Consider the following 20699-nt stretch of genomic DNA (forward strand, 5'->3'; position numbering starts at 1 on the left):
ACAGTGTGGATCTCTGAGATGGGAAGGAGACAGAAGGACCATGCTGTAGGCCACATGTCTGTGCCCCCTGTTGTGGTAGGAATCTGAAGTGTCCCCCTCAGGCTTACAGAGTGAATGCTTTTTTTTCCCTAAGCTGGTGGTGGAGATGCTGTGGATCATTCAGGATGTGAGACCTGGCTGACATAAGTGGGTCACCAGCAGTGTGTTTTTGCTACTGTGGAATAATCCTTCTGTGCACTGTGTGGATATATATGTCGCTATGACTGGTTTAATAAACAAGCTGACTGGTCAATAGCTGAACAGGATAAAGTTAGGTGGGAAAGCCAAACAGAATGATGGGATGAGGAAGGGCAGAGTTGGAAGAGTCACCAGCCAGACAGAAAATGAGTCGGACATACAAAATGGGATAAAGGTAAAAGCCACGAGCCTCAGGACAGCATATAGATTAATAGAAATGGGTTAAGTTGCAAGAACTAGTTAGCAACAAGCCTGAACTATTGGCTGAGCATTTATAATTAATAATGAGATTCTCTTGTGGTTATTTGGGAAGTGGCTGCTGGGACAGGAAAACTCCGCCTACACTTTGCACATTATCCCTCCCCTGAGTCCTGCCTTGTTCTCTGCTACCTGTCCTTCTGTCATATGAACAGCTTTTCCAATGAATTCTTACTGCTGTGATCTGAGCTGCCCTGCCATGCATCTCTTTCCAGCCTCTGGGTGATGCTGACACCTCCCTTGTCCATAGTATGCAGCCCTGACCTAGTGTGACTTTCCTTAGACAAATACCCACAGAACCAAATATCTCAGGCTCCAGAGTAACTCAGTAGAAGAGATGGACTCAAGGTGTGCTTTTCCCTTTATGGACCTCTGCACCCATCATCCTTTGACCAGTCATACAGATAGTACTAGAATCTAGAGGAATGCAAGATTTTAACTGGTCAGGTGTGACAGTTCACCATGATTGTCAGGTTGATAGAGATGCCTTAGGGGATCAATAGACACAACTGTTTTGAACCCTTAAAGGTGTTTCCAGGGAGGCTTGAAATACAGGAGAGCAACTGAGCGGGGAAGGTCTGGTACAGGTGTGGGCACCATCTATAGCCTGGTGTTCTAGGTGAAACAAAAGAAGAGGAAGAAGCCAGAGCAGGAGAATTCCATTCTCCCAGAGAGTCCATTGGTGCTGTCAGGGCCTGTGGACATCAGACTCTAACTTTTCTGGCCTTTCAATACGAATTCACACCAATGACTGTTCAGAGAGCTTCCAGGCCTTCAGGTTCCAACTGTGGTTACATCATCAGTCCCCACATTCTGAGGCGTCAAGCTTCTTAGATCAAGTAGCTACTGGGTTCTTTGCAGGATATAGGTATAGAGTACTTTTATGGATTATCCAGCCTAGAACCATGTAAGGCAAGCCAATACATCTTCACATGCATGCTATCGTTCTATTCCTTTAGAGAATAGTTAGTTGCTTAAACTATATACAAACCCTTGTTGGGTAACTGAATGTGGGGTCATGAAAACTTTAGCAACTGTAAAAGGTTTCCGTATACTCAATGACCAAAAATGAATCAAGCCAAATCAACCAAACTTGTAATGAATCCTGGTGTTGCTGGCAGTGCTCGCCTGAGTAGCACCATGCCTTCAGTGTCTGTTCTGAACACAGGAGCACTTTGCAGTGTGAATGCCATCACACCTCACAAGGGCAACGAATGCTGCCCGAGTCACCTCAGCTCTGGTTTCAGACTAGTTTATTTATGAATTGTGGTGTTCTACTGTACACGCAAAGTTTCAGCTTTTATAGGAACGCAACGATCTAATTATGAAAAACAGGCTTTCAATACTTTCCTACCATCAGCATACAAGTATCAAATCCATATATCTCTGGAGTATATTGTGTTAGATTGATTTTTAGAAATTGCTGTTTGAATTGTTAACTTACATCTCATAAACAAACAAAAACAAATCTATGAATTTTGGCTTGAGGTTAGAATTTTCTTTCTTTTGTTCTTTCTCTCTCTCTTTCTCTTTCTTTCTTTCTTTCTTTCTTTCTTTCTTTCTTCCTTTCTCTTTCTTTCTTTCTTTCTTTCTTTCTTTCTTTCTTTCTTTCTTTCTTTCTTTCTTTCTTTCTTTCTTTCTTGTAGCATGAATCTTAAAAGTTCTTATTAATAAAATCAAACCCAAGGCCAGTTATTGGGGTGAACACTGGAAGATCAGAGTGACAGGACAAGCCACAGCTACCTCACCTCGCCGGATCCTCAGCTGGTCTTGTCTCCTCAGACTGGAGGCCTCTGAGTCCTCATCCAGAATGGGTCTCAGCTGAACTGCTGCTCAAAAGCCTGAATGCTTAACCAGCCAAATGCTTAACCAGCCAAATGCTTCTAGTTTCTGGTCCTCACACCTTATATACCTTTCTGCTTTCTACCACCACTCCCTGGGATTAAAGGCTTGCTTTCTGGGATTAAAGGCGTGATGCCTGTCTGTATCCTTGAACACATGGATTTCTGCCTCTGGAATGCTAGGATTAAAGGTGTGTGCTACCACTGCCTATCTTTTATGTTTAATATTGTGGCTGCTCTGTCTCTGACCCCAGATAAGTTTATTAGCATGCACAATACTTTCTTTCTTCCTTCTTTTCTTCCTTCCTTCTTTTCTTCCTTCCTTCCTTCCTTTCTTTCTTTCTTTCTTTCTTTCTTTCTTTCTTTCTTTCTTTCTTTCTTTCTTTCTTTCTCTTTCTTTCTTTCTTTCTTTCTTTCTTTCTTTCTTTCTTTCTTTCTTTCTTTCTTTCTTTCTTTCTTTTTTTGAGACAGGGTTTTTCTGTGTATCCCTGGTTTTCCTGGAAATCTCTGTAGACCAGGCTGGCCTCGAACTCAGGGATCCACCTGTCTTTGCCTCCTGAGTGCTGGGATTATGTGCGCCACCACTGCTGGCTGAGTCAGAATTTGTAACACTTCCTTGACAACATACTTCTGCCATTGGCTCTATGCAGTTATGGGAAGCATATCTTACAGCATAGATGATTACAAAATCAATGCTCAGTAATCCCTTAAACCTGGGGGAGATGCTTTGTCCTGCAATATCAGACATTCAGAAAAAAAATGTAATTCTTTGTATAAGAAAACAAGCAATGTTTTCTTTAATAAATGGTAAAATTATATGCATACCAAAGAATTTTTTTTTTGAGACAGGGTCTCGTGTAGTTCAGCCTGGTCTCAAACTAGTGTGTATCTGAGGATGACCTTGAATTCTTTTATTCATTTTTTTTTTGGTATATGTGTGTGTGTTATATGTGCATGTTGTGTATAAGTGCATGCCTATTTGCTTACACAGGCTAGAGGAGGATGTCAGGTGTTCTGTTTATCATAACTTTGAGACAGGGCCCCTCAGTGACCCTGGAACTAGGCAGGAGGTCAGCAAGATCCTTCTGTCTCCACCTCCCTCCCCAAGGTGCTAGTTAAAGGCAGCTGCAGCATTCCTGGCTTTTCACATGGGTTCCGGAGATTCAAACTCTGGTCCTCAAGTTTACAGAAAGTGCTGTCACCCACGGAGGCATTGCTTTAGCTCATGATGATGAACGCTTCAGTTTTCAAAATTACACTTAATTATTCCTTTGTGTGTGTAGGTGTGGGCATGTTACGGTCAACATGTGGAGGTCACTGGACTACTTGTACCTTGTCCTTCCACAGTGTGGGTCCCAGGACTTGTCAGGTCATTAAGCTCTACAACAAGCACCTGCTTGCTGACTCTTGGGTCTCCTGTGTTCACCTCCCAAGTGTAATTATAGGTATGCTGTACATTTGCCCTTATAGAATTATTTTAAAATAAATTTCTTCATAGGTGATTATCAGTAAACATTTCATCTGCACACCCATTTTATGTACTTGTCTACTGGAAGTAGGGTTTTTTGGGAGGTGGTTTTTCAAGATAGTTTCTCTGTGTAGCTCTAGCTGTCCTGGGACTCTCTCTGTAGCCCAGGCTGGCCTCGAACTCAGATATGTGCCTGCCTCTGCCTCTTTTGAGTGCTAGGATTAAAGGCGTATGCCACCACCCGGCAGTGGAGATAGTTTTTGAAGCTTCCAGGTGTAAAGCGGCTGCAAGTGGAAAGCACTTAGGAAGTCCTCATCTAGAGAACCCCACTGAATAGACCAGGTCTGAGTCCTGAGTCCACCGGAGATCTGAGGGTGGATGCAAGTCAGCTCTGGCAGAACCACGTGTCCTTAAAGTCCCCACTATCAACTTTAAACTGTGGTTTACTAGATGCATCTGGCTTTTCCCACGGTGTACCAGTTCTCCAGCACTAGTAGAGTCTCCCACAGTGTGACTCAAAACTGACAGCATGTATAAGGACTTACGAGCTTAGCCTGTCTTGTCTCAGTCCCACAAGACTTCTAGGCGCTGTAGTGTACTCAACTCCACGGGCCACAGGGCTTAAGGTGGTTGTTGTTGTTTTAATGAAAGTTTCATTATGTAGGCATGATCAGTTAAATTATTAGCCATTGGTGACTAACTCAATCTCCAGCCTCTCCCCTTCCTGGAGGGGCTGAAAGTTCTAGCAAGCAGCCCCCATCTTGAAGCTATCTGGGGGCCTCTAAAAGACTCCTCATTAATTAGTATAATTTAGTGTGTTTAGAAGGGGTTTATGAATAATGAATAAAAATTCAACCCAGGGAATTTTAAGAGCTTAGGAGCTCTAGTGAGGGAAAGCGGGGATGAAGACTGAATTTGTATTATGTCACACTCCTTCAGTTGAAAACAAATAGAAGGGCCGTTGGTTGCATGGGGCCTAAAACAATGCATTCTGTGAGCCAAACTTCCTGGGGGCATGCAATGAGCTACTTAGATAAAACCATAGACTCTGAGGTGTGGTTCCAGGTTCAAAGGCCCATCTGCTATGTGACCCTGGGAAAGTTGTGTAGTCCCAGCCATAAACTGAGGGCACTATCAGCACTGACCCCACAGGGCCATTATGAAGACTGGGAGATGATGCGCATAGGTAAAGTTCCAAGCACAGCATCTATCATGTTGCAAGAGTTCACAAACACACCTTCTCCTTCCTGGGATGTGGGGAGGGTTGGTATACTGCCGACCTTAGCCCCAACCAGCTGACTGCATGTGATAGAGCTCACCCTTCATGGTGGGGTACCCACTTCATCCTTAAAGCCTTCCAGCAGGGGCTCAAAGATGCCGTGTGGAGAATTCCTCTGGTTGGGTGCATGGTTCTAGGACTCAGTCCGGGAATAGTCTTCAAGCCTTCAGAATTACTCATTCTCCTTCTTCTTTCTCTTACTCCTCTTCCTTCTTTTCCTCTTTCTCTTCTCATCTTATTCATCTTTCTTTTTCTTCCTTCTCTTCCTCCCATTCTCCTCTCACCCTCGTTTTTCTTCCTTCCTCCTTCTCTTTCTTCTTCCAGAGTCTTGCTATGCTGCCCAAGCTGACTTTGAACTAATGGGCTCAAGTGATTCTCCTGCCTCAAAGTCCTGAGTTGCTGGTGCATACTACCAGTGCCTTTATGTCCCCAAAGTTGACAGGCATGGGGAAGAAGATTGGGAGAAAGGGATTCTTTGGGAATAGGTTTCTTTCCCCATATTAGTTGCATTTAGTTTTAAGTCAAAGAAGTGTGTGAACTAGCCACGGACCCAGAGCACATAAGTATACAGAGGTTGGCTTGCTGGTTCCAGGTCTGGGAAGGATCTGCCTGTTAGACTCAGATTTGAAGATTCCACCTACCACGTCTCAATCCTGGGGGAGCTCCTCTCATTAAGGTGTACATCACTTGGTCCTCATCCTACTTAAGCAAATGCAGATATTTTGTGGATACTGAAGAGATTCAGGAAATATTATCTCTAAACATGCTACTTTGGACTTCAAACTGGGGCTACTTCAGGTAAAGGGCATTCTATGACATCTGACAGAAAATGAAGTGGGTCCTAGGAATACCCAACCACCCCTTCACTCTATTCCACTTAGTGGCAGCCATCTCATCCCCACGGACTACTGTCTCTGAGCAGCAAGGGGTGGGGTGGGACCCAGGGAGTCACAAGGATCTTCTGAAGGGATGTTCTCCTTTAGTTTGGAAGGGTGGGTAAGACTAAAAATACCACCTTTGTGACATATTTACTCTGCTCTTGTTAATGCCCCAGAGAGATTGCCAAGAGTCACTACCACCAAACCTGTGATTAAACCATAATAACCACTTTCATGTTTATAAATTTTGTCCTTGATATCAGAGAGGAGTATTTTTAGGTTAGAACTTGAAGCTAACAAATCCCAAGGCGGGTGTGTGGAGTTAAGCAAGCATCTCTCCTTAAGGCTTCCTTCCACTCAGAAGGCAACAGGGCAGGAAGGATCAAACCCAGAGATGCCACCTACCAGTGCCTCAGTCCAAGGGGAGCATCCCTTGGGTACACCTCCTTTGATGCTGATCCCATCCCATGGATAGTGATGGAGTTCAGGAGTTTCACCCCAAAACGTGCCACTTGGACTTCAAGCTGAGGGTGCTATGAGAGAACAGTGTGTGTCGAGAGGGGTTTTCTAGCACTTCTTCACATACCTAAGGAAACTCACTTGCCATGAATCCCCTCTGCAGGGGATTCTGTCAGCCTGGGAGCATGAAACCCATCCCAGGAAATGAGACTGGAGTTTGTCATTGGCCTGATGACTGTCACGAGTTCTCTTCTGTTCTTCTGAAGACCTTTTCATCTTTCTTCTAAATAATTTACTTTCCCCTAAGCTGTTTTCCTCCATCAAGAGGATATAGAAGATTTGAGATCTCATGGGGTTTGGGGGTGCTCACTGTCTTTCCTGTGATCCCTCTGTGCATGGAATTACATATATGTATCCATATTATCCATTCTCCAGCTACTCTGTCTACTGCCAATTTATTTCAGAGTCAAGTATTAACCCTCAGAGGGCAGGGGAAAATTTCCCTTTCTACCAATATCTTTTCTATCCTCCTATCCTCATAGGGCTACCCGTCCATCCATCCATCCATCCATCCATCCATCCATCCATCCATCCATCCACCCATCCATCCATCCATGCCTCCATCCATCCATTCATTTGTTCATTAATAAAGTCATTAAAATATACTTAATGAGCATTAGCTGTACTAGTCAGCTTTCTCACTGTGTAGCAAACACCCAAGGAAACCTACTTAAAAGGAGGAGAGACTTATTTTAGCTCACGGATTCCCGTGATTTCTGTGTTTTTCTGTTTATTTGGTTAGCTCCATTGCTTCTGGGTCTGTCTGAGTTGACTTCCTATTGCTTCAATAAAACATTCTGATCAAAAGCAACTTGTGGAAAAAAGGGGTTTATTTCATTTTATACCTTAAAGTCCATAATCTGTGGAACTCAAGACAGGAACCTGGGGCAGGAACTGAAACAGAGGCCATGGAGGAACACTGCTAATTTGCTTGCTCTCCATGGCTTGTTCAACAGGCTTTCTTATACACCCCAGGACCACTTTCTCAGGGATTGTCTCCAGTAGGCTGGGTCCTCCCACATCAATCATTAATTAAAAAAAAAATGCTCCACAGAGTTGTCCACAGGCCATGTGATGGAAGCCAATTCCTCAATTGAGGTTCACTCTCCAAAACAACTCTGGCTTGTGTCAAGTTAACAAAACTAGATTGTACCATAGTGAGGTAAAACACCACAGTGGGAAGAATGTGTGAGATGCTTGCCTCGGGCATCCAGGAAGCAGAGAGAGGAGTGGAGGCAAGTGCAGGGGGAAAGATAGGTAGATGATAGATAGATAGATAGACAGATGATAGATACATAGATAGATGATAGACAGATGATAGATAGATAGATAATTGATAGATAGATAAATGATAGCTAGCTAGCTAGATGATAGATAGATGATAGACAGACAGACAGATAGACACATATACACAGAGTCTAAAGCATGATATTGCTCCTAAGAACATGCCTTCAGTGGCTACTTCCTTTAGCTAGGCCCTACCTCCTGAAGTTTTTATCATCTCCCAAAACAATGCTACACTTGAGCCTGTGGGGGGACATTTCCTATTCAAACTCTAACACGTATGACATAGCAGGTGCTAGGGACAAGGGAGTGAACAAGTAGACACTGCCCCTGCTCTCACGGAGTTTACATTCTGGGGGTGGCGGTGACTGCCCACTGGTGGGACAGGCTATACATTAAAAACATGTACGGTGATGGGGATAAATAGGGAGGATCAATGGATAGGACCTAGGATGGCAGGGCTACTTGGGATGGTGAAAACCCATCCCAAGAAGGAGCCAGTCACCGGAAGTGCCAAGCTTATGCTCTGTTGACTCAGGCCTTGACTATCCCTTCTTTTCCAACCCTTTCTACTGCTCCCAGTTCCAAGGTACTCAGGTTGAACCAGTAATCAACTAAGATTGTCTCCCCCGGAAGAAGAGTCCTTCCTTTTGTAGATTTTTTCAAACGGAGGCTTGTCTTAGGCTCTTTTTCTGCTGTTGTGATAAAATACCCTAGTGAATGCAACTTTAGAGAGAGAGAGAGTTTATTCTTAAGGCTCATGATTCAAGGGTCTAGTCCATTATGATGGGCAGTCAAGACAGAGAGCTTGGGACAGGTGGGGACCTTAGGTCTTCAGCCAGGAAGAAGAGAGTGAGTAACTGGTAGCGCTCAGCTCACTCCTACCCCAGGGTCCCTACCCACAGGATGGTCCTACCCACAAAATGAAGCAACCTCTCACAGACTTTCCGAGGCTAGCTTTAATCCAGATAATCCCTCCCAGGTATGTATGCCTGGAGGCTTGCCTTCTAGGTGATTCTGGATCCTGTCAAGCTGACACACTAACCATTACGGGGCTGTTCATTCTCCATTTTATTCCAGGGCAGAAGTTGGAGAGTTGGAGCCCTTGATCCTAAGATATGTAAACACACCCACGCAGGTCCTACGATCACACTGCACCCATTCTCATGGCTGTCATTTACCTAATCCTGGATACTGCCCATTGTTCATTGCAGACTCTGGGAGTTGGTCCAGTGGTTTTTCCCTTTTAAGCTAAATATGAATGACATTTGCAGGATGCATTTAGTGCTTTAGCATCGTAGTCCTTTGACCTTCTTGCTTCTTTTGACTTTTACCTTCACCCTACGGCAGCCCTTTTCACGGCTGGAGCCCAGGCCCAAGAGGACTCCACCTTAAAACCTCCACATGGATCTACGTCTCATTCTAAACAAACTGAATTCAGACCTCACTCAAACCACTTCTCGCCAAAGGAGCACAGGACAGGTTCTCCAAGAATCACGAGTGTTGCAGTTCACAGTGTCCAGCCTGAAGATGATGGCAAAGGAGTCGTGTCTAGGACAAAGGCCACATCATAAAATATACACGAAGACGCCCTAAAATGGTCTTTGTCATCTTCATCCCCAGAGTCTGCACCAGGAAGATCCTTGTCTCCACTTGGTCTTGGCCAAAAGGCAAAGAATCGATGGCCTCTTTCTTCCCTTTTTCCCCCACCCTGTATTTCTCAGTCACAGGTTCTCTTGCTTTTCCTCCTCTTTGCCTCTTTCCAACTTCTTTTCCTTCTTCTTCTCAAGTAGCCTCTGTGTGCTGGGCCAGTCTGTAATCGTGGTCCTTTGAGGCTGAGTCAGGAGGATGTCAAGTTCAAGGCTTGCCTGGGCTGCTCTGCAGAGTGATTTCAAGGCCAGCCTGGACAAATTTGTGAGAGTCTGTTTAGAGACAAATAAAAAATGGGGCATAGAGTTCAGAGGTAGAACATTTATCTAGAATGTGCAAGGCCCTAGGTTCAGGGCTCAGTGCTGCAACAAAGCACAATCAAGGCCTGTATCTTCAAAAACGCCTTCGAATAGGTGTCTGGGTTGGCTTCTACTGTTACAACAATAGGGTAACTTAACTTATAAGGAAGGAAGTTGTTTTGCTCACTGTTTTGGAAAACTACGGCAGGCTGGAGCATCTAGTAAGAGCCTGTGCTACATCCTGACATGGCAGATACGTGGACAGGGAGTGGATGCAGACAGGAGAGAGGACACACAAGACTTGCTCCTCTTTCACAGTAACCCACTCTTTGAGGACCTATTCCAGTCCCATTCTTACAAGATGGAGAACTCCAGGAAGGACCCAGCCCTTCAGAGTAGCATTAATGTCATCACAAGGGAGAGCCTGGAGGACGCAAATGTTTCTTTAGGGGCCCACTACCTTTCAACACTGTTAAACTGGAGACTCAGCTCAACATGAGGTTAGGAGGGGCCAAATCACATCCAAACCAAAGCAATGGGGCTGTGTCTTCATTTATTACCCATGGACAGAGCAAAGAATCCTCCTCCCCCGAGAAAACGGGGCACAACATAGTAGTCACAGGTCTGTACTTATTATTCCTTTTCAGCCCTGTTGTCCTCGGTCCTTGCAAATCTTTTGTTCTCATGGTGCCCACAACAGCCATCCTTCAACTGTGCAGTACCCTCAGTGACTTACCCTCCCCCACTCCACCTGCCCATGTCTGGTGCCTCTCCCTGTCTCAGATTTCAATCATTTATTTCTCTTGCATTTTTGACATCGGTCTTTCTATCATATTTATCAATTTACATCCTCCAGCCACCCCTGTAGCTAACCCTGGAGAAAAGTCACACAACTTGGAAATGGGCACCTTATAGACCTGTGGCAGCAGACACTGGGCCCGGAGGGCTGCTCTTTAATCCCTCTGCTTATCTGCATCACCCATTTATTCCTTCTCCTGTAACCTAGACTAAGACCCAATATGCCCAAAGCCAAATGTGCTTGAATTTTCCAGTTATAAGAACTAAATTCCTTGTTTTCTTTCTTTTTGTTGTGGTTTATTTTATTTTGTTTGAATTAGGTTTCTTCCATTCCAAATAAAAAATGTCTGTTGAGTGTGCGTGTGGTGTATGCATATATATGTATGTATGTATATGTATGTATGTAGCTGTATACTTATTTACATATACGTATGTTTGTTCATGTGTGTAGAAGCCAGAAGTTGATGTCACATATCTTTTTTATTGCTTTCCATCTTATTTTTTGATGGGGTCTCTTCCGTGAATCTGGACTTAGTAATTTGGCTAGGTTGGCCTGCCTGTGAACTCGCTCTGCCTTCCCAGAGCTGGGATTGCATATGGATGCCACTATGTCCAGCTTTTTACTTGGATGCTGGGATCCAAATTTGAGTCCTTGTGCCTGTGCAGTGGGAACTTTACCTAGTGAGGTGTCTCCCTAGCCTGAAACAAAAAAAACTTAATATTGTATTTATTTATTTTATGTGCATTGGTATTTTGCCTGCACATTTGTCTGTGTGAGGGTGTTGGATCCCTGGAACTGGAATTACAGACAGTTATGAACTGCCACATAGGATTGAATTTGGGACCACTGGAAGAGCAGCCAGGGCTCTTAACTGCTGAGCCATCTCTCCAGCCCCTTCCTCTTTTTTTTTTTTTTTTTTTTTTTTGTTGTTGTTGTTTTGTTTTTTGAGATAGAGTTTCACTGTGTAGTCCTGGCTGTCCTGGAACTTGCTCTGTAGATTAGGCTGGCCTTGAACTCACAGAGATCTGCCTGCCTCTGCCTCTGCCTCTGGAGGGCTGGGTAGTGCTTTACTACCACCTGGCTTAACAAAAGGAGTTAATGACCCTAAGCTTTGAGAAAGTGCTCAGGGGAAGAGAAGGGAAAGAAAAAGCCCATTTTAAACAGTAGGTTGGGGAGAGCCCCACCTTGTTATGTGTATAAATGTTTTGTATGCATGTTCATCACATTCTTGCCATGTTCACAGAGGCCAAATAACTCCTGGACCTGGAGTTACAGACAGTTGTAAGAACAGCCAGTGCTCTTAACCTCTGAGTCACCTCTCAGGGCCCCCACCAAAAGAAGATTTTCTTGATTCAATTTCTCCAGTCTTAAGATACAGAAGACAAGCCTGGCAGCCTGGGGAGAACAGGTAGGTCTCTCAGGGAAAGTTCCGGAAGGCAACTGAGGAGAGCAGCCCTGCCTCTCCCTGCTTTTGCTCCCGCTCCGCCTTAGGAAAGCAGAACTCCCAACGGTTTGAAATGGACAATCAGAAGCTGCTAACAGCTGCAGCCCCAGAACTTCAGTTCTTGGCAAAAGGAGCCTGACACAAAAGTATTTCTTTGTGGAAAATTATGCATTCATTGGGCTCATTTGAAACAAAATATGATTTGCATCTTAACTTCCTGTAAGAAGCTCAGCTCTGCTGCGGATTTCATAATGTCTGGTTTTGTTGGACCAGATTGGTGGGGCACATGCTTTCCCAAACAGTTGAAATTCAAGCCCAGGTTTTTCTTATTTTAAATAGCAACAGCTGCTAAGCATGATAATTATCGTAGTTTATCAAAATAAACTCACTAAGTTGCTTCGGAATATTCCCCGGAGCCTCTCTCTCTCCTGGGGCTGGGGCCTCCTTAGGGCTGTCCAAGAAGGTGCAAAACTTGGATCTGTCAAATGCAGGGCACAAAGCTCCTAAGTCCTGGAGGGGGTTGGATGGACCATCCCAGGATAAAGAGAAAAAACATCACTTACGGGAGGCAGATCCAATGAGATGCTTGCTTCCCCAGAGCTGTGCTTTCTCTTTGAGCTGTGTGAGCAATTCAAGATGCTGAGGGTTGTCAGGATGCAGGGAGGGATGGAGGGAAACACTGGGTAGCAGCTAAGTGCTGTACAGAGAGAGTCCTGTATCCAATGTGGCATCCAGAGCTTCCCCTGACCCCCGTCCAAGGCCTGGCTGTATAGTTCAGGCTGGCCTGAAACCCAGGATCCTCCTGCCTTAGCCTCTGAAGTATTGGGGTTACAGGGTGGACCACCACGCCCAGCTCAGAGTGATCTTAAAGGGAATTCAGATCTTATATATTTCTTTAAGAAATTTAGAAATTACTCGTGTGTATGTATTTGTGTGTGTGTGTGTGTGTGTGTGTGTGTGTGTGTGTGTGTGTAAACATACATGCAGAAGTCAAAGAACAGCTCTCTAGCATTGGTTCTCTTCTGCCATGTGGGTCTTGGGGCTTGAACTCAGGTCCTCAGGCTTGGTAGCAAGTTGGCTTAGGGTTTGTATGGCTGTGATGAAACACCATTGACCAAAATCAACTTGGGGAGGAAAGGATTTATTTCATTGTATACTTCCAGGTAACAATTCACCACTGAGGGGAGTCAGGGCAGAACTCAAGGAGGGCAGGAACCTGGAGGCAGGAGCTGACGCAGAGGCCGTGGAGGAGCGCTGCTTACTGGCTTGCTGCTCGGAGCTTGCTCAGTTTCTTTTCTTTTCTTTTTTTTTTTTTTTTTTTTCATCCAACAAGAAGCCATAGCTTTATTAGTGATAGAAACAGTACAAATTTCAAACCAAGCTGTAGTTCCACTTTCGAAACACCAAAAAAGGGAGGGGGGGAGGCGGAGAATGGAAGTGTCCTTGCTGTCAAACAGTTACATTGTTAATTCCATAATAGCATTTACAATATCATTACTGTTGTTTCTCAGGGCTCGGACTGCCTTTGCTCGTGACACATTTGCTTGTGACATGACCAGTTCTATGTCCTTAACCTCCACACCTGTCTCATCAACCTCTTCCTCCTCACTCTCCTCTTGTACAGTCAGAGTCTGAGTAGTTTCCTGAATGTTTGAGACAGCTTCACCTTGAACTTTGAACTTCTTAGCAGCTGCTAACGGTGCTTGCTGAGACAAATCTTCAATCTTGGCTTCTCCAAAAACTATGTAGGTGTCTGAAGCTGGGCTCTTGTAGACATCTGGTTTTGTGCTGACAAAGAGGATATTTTTAGATTTCCGGATAGTGACTCTAGTAACCCCTGTAACCTGTCGAAGACCCAGTTTGGACATAGCAGCCTTCCTTGCCTTCTTCTCGCTCCAACTCTGTTTTGCTTTACTGACAGGTTCTTCACCGATTTCAAGCTGCTGCAGCCAGCTGGGCTTGTTGTGTGGTTGTCTGTGTGGAGTCTTGTTCCTCGAGCTCTGGTACCGATTCATCACTGTCGGATTCTGTTCCTGACCCTGTCTCAGCCTGAGGCTGTGGCAACTCCTGCTCTGTAGCAGGGATGGTCTCTGTGGCTTCACCAGGCATTTTGTGCGGAGAACGCGGAACCAAGACAGGGGCGGAAAGAGAGCGAGCGAGAGCGTGACCCACGCCTGTGGCCTCAGTCTGTTTTCTTATATGCCCCAGGACCATGTGCCCAGGGGTGCCGCCACTTGTCACAATCGGCTGGGCTCTCCCACATCAATCTTCAATCAAGAAAATGCCCTACAAACTTGCCAACGGGTCAACCCTGTGGCAGCATTTTCTTGATTAAGATTCAATTCTTCCCAGATGACCCTCCCTCGGGTCAAGCTGACAGAAAAACTAGGCAGTACCCTGAGTATAAGCATCAAGCACATAGTGAGAGTGTGTTCGTCTCTCTCTGCTCTTGGCTGTGGATATGATGTGACCAGCTGTCTCGGGCTCCTCTCGCTGTGACTTCTCTGCAATGATGGACTATAACCTGGACTTGTGAGCTAGAACAAACCCTTACCTCCCCTAAGCTGTTTTTTGTCAGGCTCATGGCAGCAAAATGAGACCGGAGTAAGATATGTGCCAGCATGCTGCCTTGAGGCTGCAGGTCTGGTCTTGTAGTGCTTTGGTTTGTGTCGACTACTTTCTGTGTCCCGAAGGGGTCCTGATGCAGCCAGATACTTTCCTCTTGTGCTCTGGCCTTGTGTCATTTCTCCAGCCCAATTCTGACCCCTCTATCCTCTTCCAAATGATCCCATTTTCTGTTATCTGAATATATCCCTCCTTCTAGGACTGCCACATTTTCACTCTGATCCTCTTTCCTCAGACTCATCCTTCAGGCCTCCAGAAAGACTTCTGTGACCACGTGGACTTGCACTCGTTACTTTCCTGTACAATGTATTGCCATTTCAGGCCAACTTGTACTTGTTCTTTGTCAGCCTCTGAGAGATGAGCTCCATGATTGCTGAGCCCTTCTGGGTGTTCCCCATTGTTGTCTTCCCAGGGCTTGGTACTCAGCAGGTGTCCACTAGGGATCTGTTGACTGAAGGAATGAGTGCATAGAGGACCACCCAATAAATATGGGTTGATTGAGTGAATGATCTCATTTCCTACATAGCATCATTTCAGATGATGCCTTGTCAGGGCCGGAGGTAAAATACCTTTTCCAAGGTTACATACAGTGGCAGAAGCTTGTAAAAAGGAAGAGTGGGTAGTTGGAGGAGGAGAATCCAGACATCCTTTTTTCAGACTATGGGTTTTGGGGGACTCTGCCATTACTCTAATTGGCAAGAATATGTAATTAGGTTTTAATTGTGGGCTTCAAAAAGGACTATTTTAAAACCACATCTGGGGTAGCCTTTGGTGGAATCTGGCCTTCTGACCTTCAAAGGGGGTGATGGGAAGGTAGTTCTGTTGATTTGAAAACTAAGGGGGACCTTGTTACTTTGGGGTGGCATGCTCTTGGCACACCCCAAAGAGCTGGGGGTGGGAATGGAGCAGGTCTTAGAATCTCAGGGACTTCCCTACTATTGACTCATCCCACTTGTCCGATGTGTCTCTGAGCTCTACACCCTGCACAGAAACCAGAAACTGTGTGACTCACACAGCGATGGTCTTCATAGCCGCCAGCCAACATGGCAGGGAAGGAAAGGAATGCCAGTGTTGGCCTCCTTTGCACAGCAGGTCTGGGAGCCGTGGTCAGCACTGAAAACCAAGGGCCCCTTCATTTAACTTTTCATCTGGATTTTAAAACAGCAATGGAAGTGATATATTAATTTGCTGTGCTGCTACGCACAGTTCCACAGGTTGGTGGCTTAAACAACAAAGACTCACTTTCCTGCAGTTTTGGAGGCTGAAGATCACGATGGCAACCATTTGGCTTCCCCTGAGGCCTCTCTCCTTAGCTTGTAGAGGGCTGACTCTTACTGGGTCCTCACATAGTCTTTCCTTCATGCGAGCTCCCATGGTATCTTGGTGTCCTACTGTCTTCTCATGAAGGCAGTAGTTTGGATGTATCAGGGGCACCAACAGTGGCTTCATTTTAACTTTATTATCGATTTGAAGGCATTTCTCTAAAACTTTTAAACAATACATTTATTTATTTTTGTGTGCATCTGTTTATGAAGGGGGCACAAGACATGCAGGCCATGGCACACATGTGGAGGTCAAAAACAGTTTTTAGGAGCCGATGCTTGTCTTCTATCATGTGGGTCTCAAGGATCAAACTCAGGTCATCAGGTTTGACAGCAAGTACCTTTCCATAATGAGCCATCCTGCTGACCTAGAGGTGTTATCTTTAAAGACCAAGACATTCTAAGGCAGTGGTTCTCAACCTTCCTAATGCTGTGACCCTTTAGTACAGTTCCTCATGTGGTGGTAACCCCCACCATAAAATTATCCTCATTGCTACTTCATAACTGTAATTTTGCTACTGTTATTGATTGTAACGAACATATCTGTATTTTCCGATGGTCTTAGGCCACGCCTGTGAAAGGGTTGTTCCACCCACAGGTTGAAAACTGCTGCTCTAAGGTCTTGTTTAGCCTTCAACATAGGAATTTGGAGGGAACATGATTCAGACAGGAACAGGGGACATTCATTGAGTGCTTGTGTATGTTAAAACCTCATGCCAATCATTTTATAAACATCACTTCACACAACTTCCTTAAGGAGTTAATATTATACTAATAACCGCCTCAGTAAAATCAAGTAACTACAACAGAGAGGCCAAGGGAATTTCTAGAGTTGGCCCAGCAAGCCGTGACAGAACTCCGAGTCCAAGCTGGGTTTCTCTGGTTTTGAGTCGGCTCTCATCACCCTGTGCTGAGCTGCTGAGGTTACAATGTCGGCCTCTCAGTTCCTGCCTCCCGAAATCCTGAACGTACACTGTTGGTTTTTGGATGCCACCTATCTATGTTTGATGTCTTATCTCTTTTCTCATAACTTTCATCTCACATAAATATAGAGATTGCAGGAGATCTTCCTCCAGCTTCTCCTTTAACTCACTTCCTTGTTTATTTTCCCTGTAACCAACCTGCTCTTTGCGGCTTCGGCTTGCATTAAACATTTAAGATCAGTTCTTCTCTCTTGAAGGTCACTTTCCTACCCGTGGCGTTTCTTCTCGTGGCAATCTCTTCTGGCTTTCATAATACCTTTTTGCCCCATGAAAGTGGATAGTGGCTCGGCCCCGCAGAAATGATCAAAAAGACTGTCTCTAGACCTGCAGGGAGGAAGAGATGATGACCCCTTATGGAAATGACCTTGAACGAAACTAAAATATGAACCAAAACCTCTGGGAGAACTTTGAGCACACCTGCCCTTGGAGTGTGGGGTGGTCGGAGGACAACCTGTGGGAGTCGAGTTGGTTCTCTTTTTACCGTGTGGGTCTTGGGGGTTGAACTCCCTTCCTGGGGCTTGGCAGCAAGCACCCTTACTCACTGAGCAGTCTCACCAGTGCCTGATTAAAGTGGCTAAAATGGTATTCTGGTTTGCTTTCTGTTGTTGGGATAAACACCACGGCCGTAAGCGGGAGCAAAGGGTTTATTTGGCTGACATTTCAACATCAAGTCCATCCTTGAGGGAAGTCAGAGCACAAACTCAAGCAGAGACTGTGAAAGCTTTCCTGGCTTGTTTACTGGCTCACGATCAGCTAAACAACTTCTTCTCCTCTTCCTCCTTATAATAATAATAATGATTTTTTAAATTTTTTGAGTTCATAATATAATTACATCATTTCCTCCTTCCTTTTCTTTTCTCCAAACCCTCCTAAATACCCCACCCCTTGCTCACTTTAAAATTCATGGTCTCCTTTTCTTCAATTGTTGTAACATACACACACACACACACACACACACACACACACACACTCCTAAATACAACCCACTAAGTCCATACAGTGTTACCTGTATGTATGTTTTCAGGGCTGACCACTTGGTAGTAGATAACCAGTTAATGTGTGCTCATCCCTCTTTGCATTTCTTATGCCTATAGTGTTTTGTCTAGGACTGGGACCTCATGACCTTTCACCATTCCACATTAGCATGTCTATTAGAATCCTCCTTGTTCAGGTTACATTTAGGCAGCTGTGTTGGTAAGACTTGATGAGTGTAACAGCCAACTTTCCTATTTATTCATTTTTTTTTTTTTTTAGATTTACACATTTTATGTTATGGATATTTTGCTCCCATGTATTATCTGAGTACCACACAGATGCCTAGTGTCCAAGGAAGTCAAAGAGGGCATCAGATCCCCTTGACCTGGAGTTACGGATGGTTGTGAGCGACCATGTGGGTGCTGGGAATTGAAACCAGGTCCTTTGCAAGAACAAATGATCATAACCACTGAGCCATCTCTCCAGCCCAGTTCACTTTCTTATATGGGTTAGACCCACAAGGGACTAGGCCTTCCTACATTAATTATCAATCAAGATTGGTCCAGAGGCCAATCTGATGGCAGCAATCCTCAACTGAGGTTCCTTCTTCCTAGGCTTGTCAAGTGGACAACCAAAATCAGACACCACAAATGGTATGTGTGTTGTTGTCTCATTTTTTAAGATGGTGAATTTTATTGTTTATGTATCTTACTATAATAATAAAAAAAAGCTGAAACAAAATTCCTTACAAGAATGGAAGAGTTTGGCAGCTGGGGGATGCAGTAGTGTACAGGCTGCCCTGATGTTTTGATTGTTTCAAATTAAAGGGACTCGGAGGGAAGCAGATGCTGAGGAGGCTCAGCTTTGGTGTCTCCCTGTTCGTTTAAAGCCCAGCTCAGTCAAGGAAGAAAATCATTACCTCAGACTAAGCTCATTTCACAGGAGGAAAGGCAGAAGTCTGTCAACACACTCGGACAGACTTTCGTCACGCACAATTGTCTTTTATTTCAGCCCCATTAAATACTCCTGAGAGATTCACTTATCTTCCATACTTCCATGTCCAGACTTGGTCCTGGCATGTTTTTCCAAGCTCACTGGGTTCCCCAAAACATAATTTACTCTCCCTCAAATGTTGCCTGGATTCGACTTTCCTCCTCTCAGAAGAGAAGCCTTAAGCTCTTTCTGACCTTTTCTTTGAGACTCAAGATTTGTATATGATTCTCCCACTGTGATCTTGCCCTGTCCCTTTCTCTTTTGGAGCCAACCAATACATACACCTGGCCTCCTATTTACCGTCTAGTTGGTTCATTCCAGGAGGTTTTCTGAAGGTGAAGGACAAAAGACTTTTCCTTGTTCCTACTGGGATAGGAAAGAAATTGAGCACCATGCCAAGATTTAAGCCTTGGGAGGAGAATTTAAGGCTCTGAATGACCTTGAACATGAAGCAACAGCATGTTATCAGAGATGACTGGCACTGCCCTTCCTCAGCACTCTACCTGTCTGTTCTGCAGGAGGAAAGGCTGTCGTATGGGGACTTTTTTTTTTTTTTTTTTTTGGTCTGCTCTGAAGTCCCAAACAGTAAAAAGGCCAAGATTTTGCATCTTTTCATGCTGGGGAAGAAGACAGTGGAGGCTGATGAAGGTCGTAGAGCTAAGTGCTGTGGCTGCCATTAACATCCTTCCACCTGCTCCTGCCTTCTCCTCTCACCCCAGCTCCCAAAGGCCTCTGGCTTCCCCACCTGAGTGTTTGTTTAGATTCTTGGTCGACATTTTGTTGCTGCCTCTGGGTAAACATTCAAAAGCCTCCCAACCACACTGGTAAGTCTGTCCAACTCATGTACTCTTCTGAGTAGGACTATCTCTGATTAAATGGAGGTCGGGCATTTTTCATGGCAGAATGAAGGCTGGTGGATCGTCCATTGCCATTGGTGAGGGGTTCAAGTCATTTTTTGGATACTTAATGAGACAGGCTCAAAGAGAACCCCAGTAACCCCAAAGGTTGTAGGTATGGGGGATGATTTTCCAGCCCTGTCATCCTACGGACGCCCACATACCCTTCAGATGTCTGTCAAGTTGTTCCTGCTGGCCCTGGAATTTTCCCTTCAGCCCTTTTCTCTACTTGCCAGAACAAGACAATCTTTCTCGGGTGACATTTTACAACTCACCTGTTCTGATGAAGATATCTCTTGTTCTCACAATTAATTTTTTTCTCATCTGCATTTGGTTAGCATTGTGTACACATCTTTTATTCATGTACTCAATGAATATTTATTTACCGGTTCCGGCATGCTGGCCTGTTGTCAGGCAATGGAAATAGAGTGAGATATATAAGATGTTGATGTTTCTGCTACTTAACTCCCTACATTACAGACAGACCAAGGTGGCACCCTAACTAGGTTGTGACCCTGTGGTCACAGCAGTTGTTTTGGTCACCACCTTTCTATTCTTCATCTTTGCCTTTTTTTTTTTTTTTTTTTTTTTTTTTTTTTTTGTCTGTGTGTGACTATGCTTGTTGGGTTTTGTAAACTTGACACAAACCTAGACATATGTGGGAAGAGGCCAACTCAACTGAGTAATTGCACTCATTAGATTGGCCTGTTAGTAAGTCTGTACCATACTTTTTTGATTAATGGTTAATGTGAAAGTGCACAGACTGTTATTGGGGGTGCCACCCATAGCAGGTGATTCTGGATGTTATAAGAAAGTGGTGGTGGTGCACACCTTTAATCCTAGCACTCGGGAGACAGAGCCAGGAGGATCTCTGTGAGTTCGAGGCCAGCCTGGTCTACAGAGTGAGATCCAGGACAGGCACCAAAACTACACGGAGAAACCCTGTCTT

At 44.7% G+C, this 20699-nt stretch overlaps 1 long non-coding RNA gene and 1 pseudogene across 1 annotated transcript; one reads left to right on the plus strand and one right to left on the minus strand.

Moving 5' to 3' along the window:
- Positions 1-1315: 1315 nt before the first annotated feature.
- LOC131899740 (uncharacterized) lies at positions 1316-9362 on the plus strand. Its single transcript, XR_009376120.1, has 3 exons — positions 1316-1402; positions 3620-3781; positions 9115-9362. It is a non-coding gene; the product is annotated as an uncharacterized LOC131899740 (long non-coding RNA).
- A 3924-nt stretch (positions 9363-13286) lies between these two features.
- On the minus strand, positions 13287-14128 carry LOC131899746 (nascent polypeptide-associated complex subunit alpha-like; annotated as a pseudogene).
- Positions 14129-20699: the final 6571 nt, after the last annotated feature.

Source organism: Peromyscus eremicus, chromosome 1 (genome assembly GCF_949786415.1).
Source record: "Peromyscus eremicus chromosome 1, PerEre_H2_v1, whole genome shotgun sequence".
NCBI classification, from domain to species: domain Eukaryota; kingdom Metazoa; phylum Chordata; class Mammalia; order Rodentia; family Cricetidae; genus Peromyscus; species Peromyscus eremicus.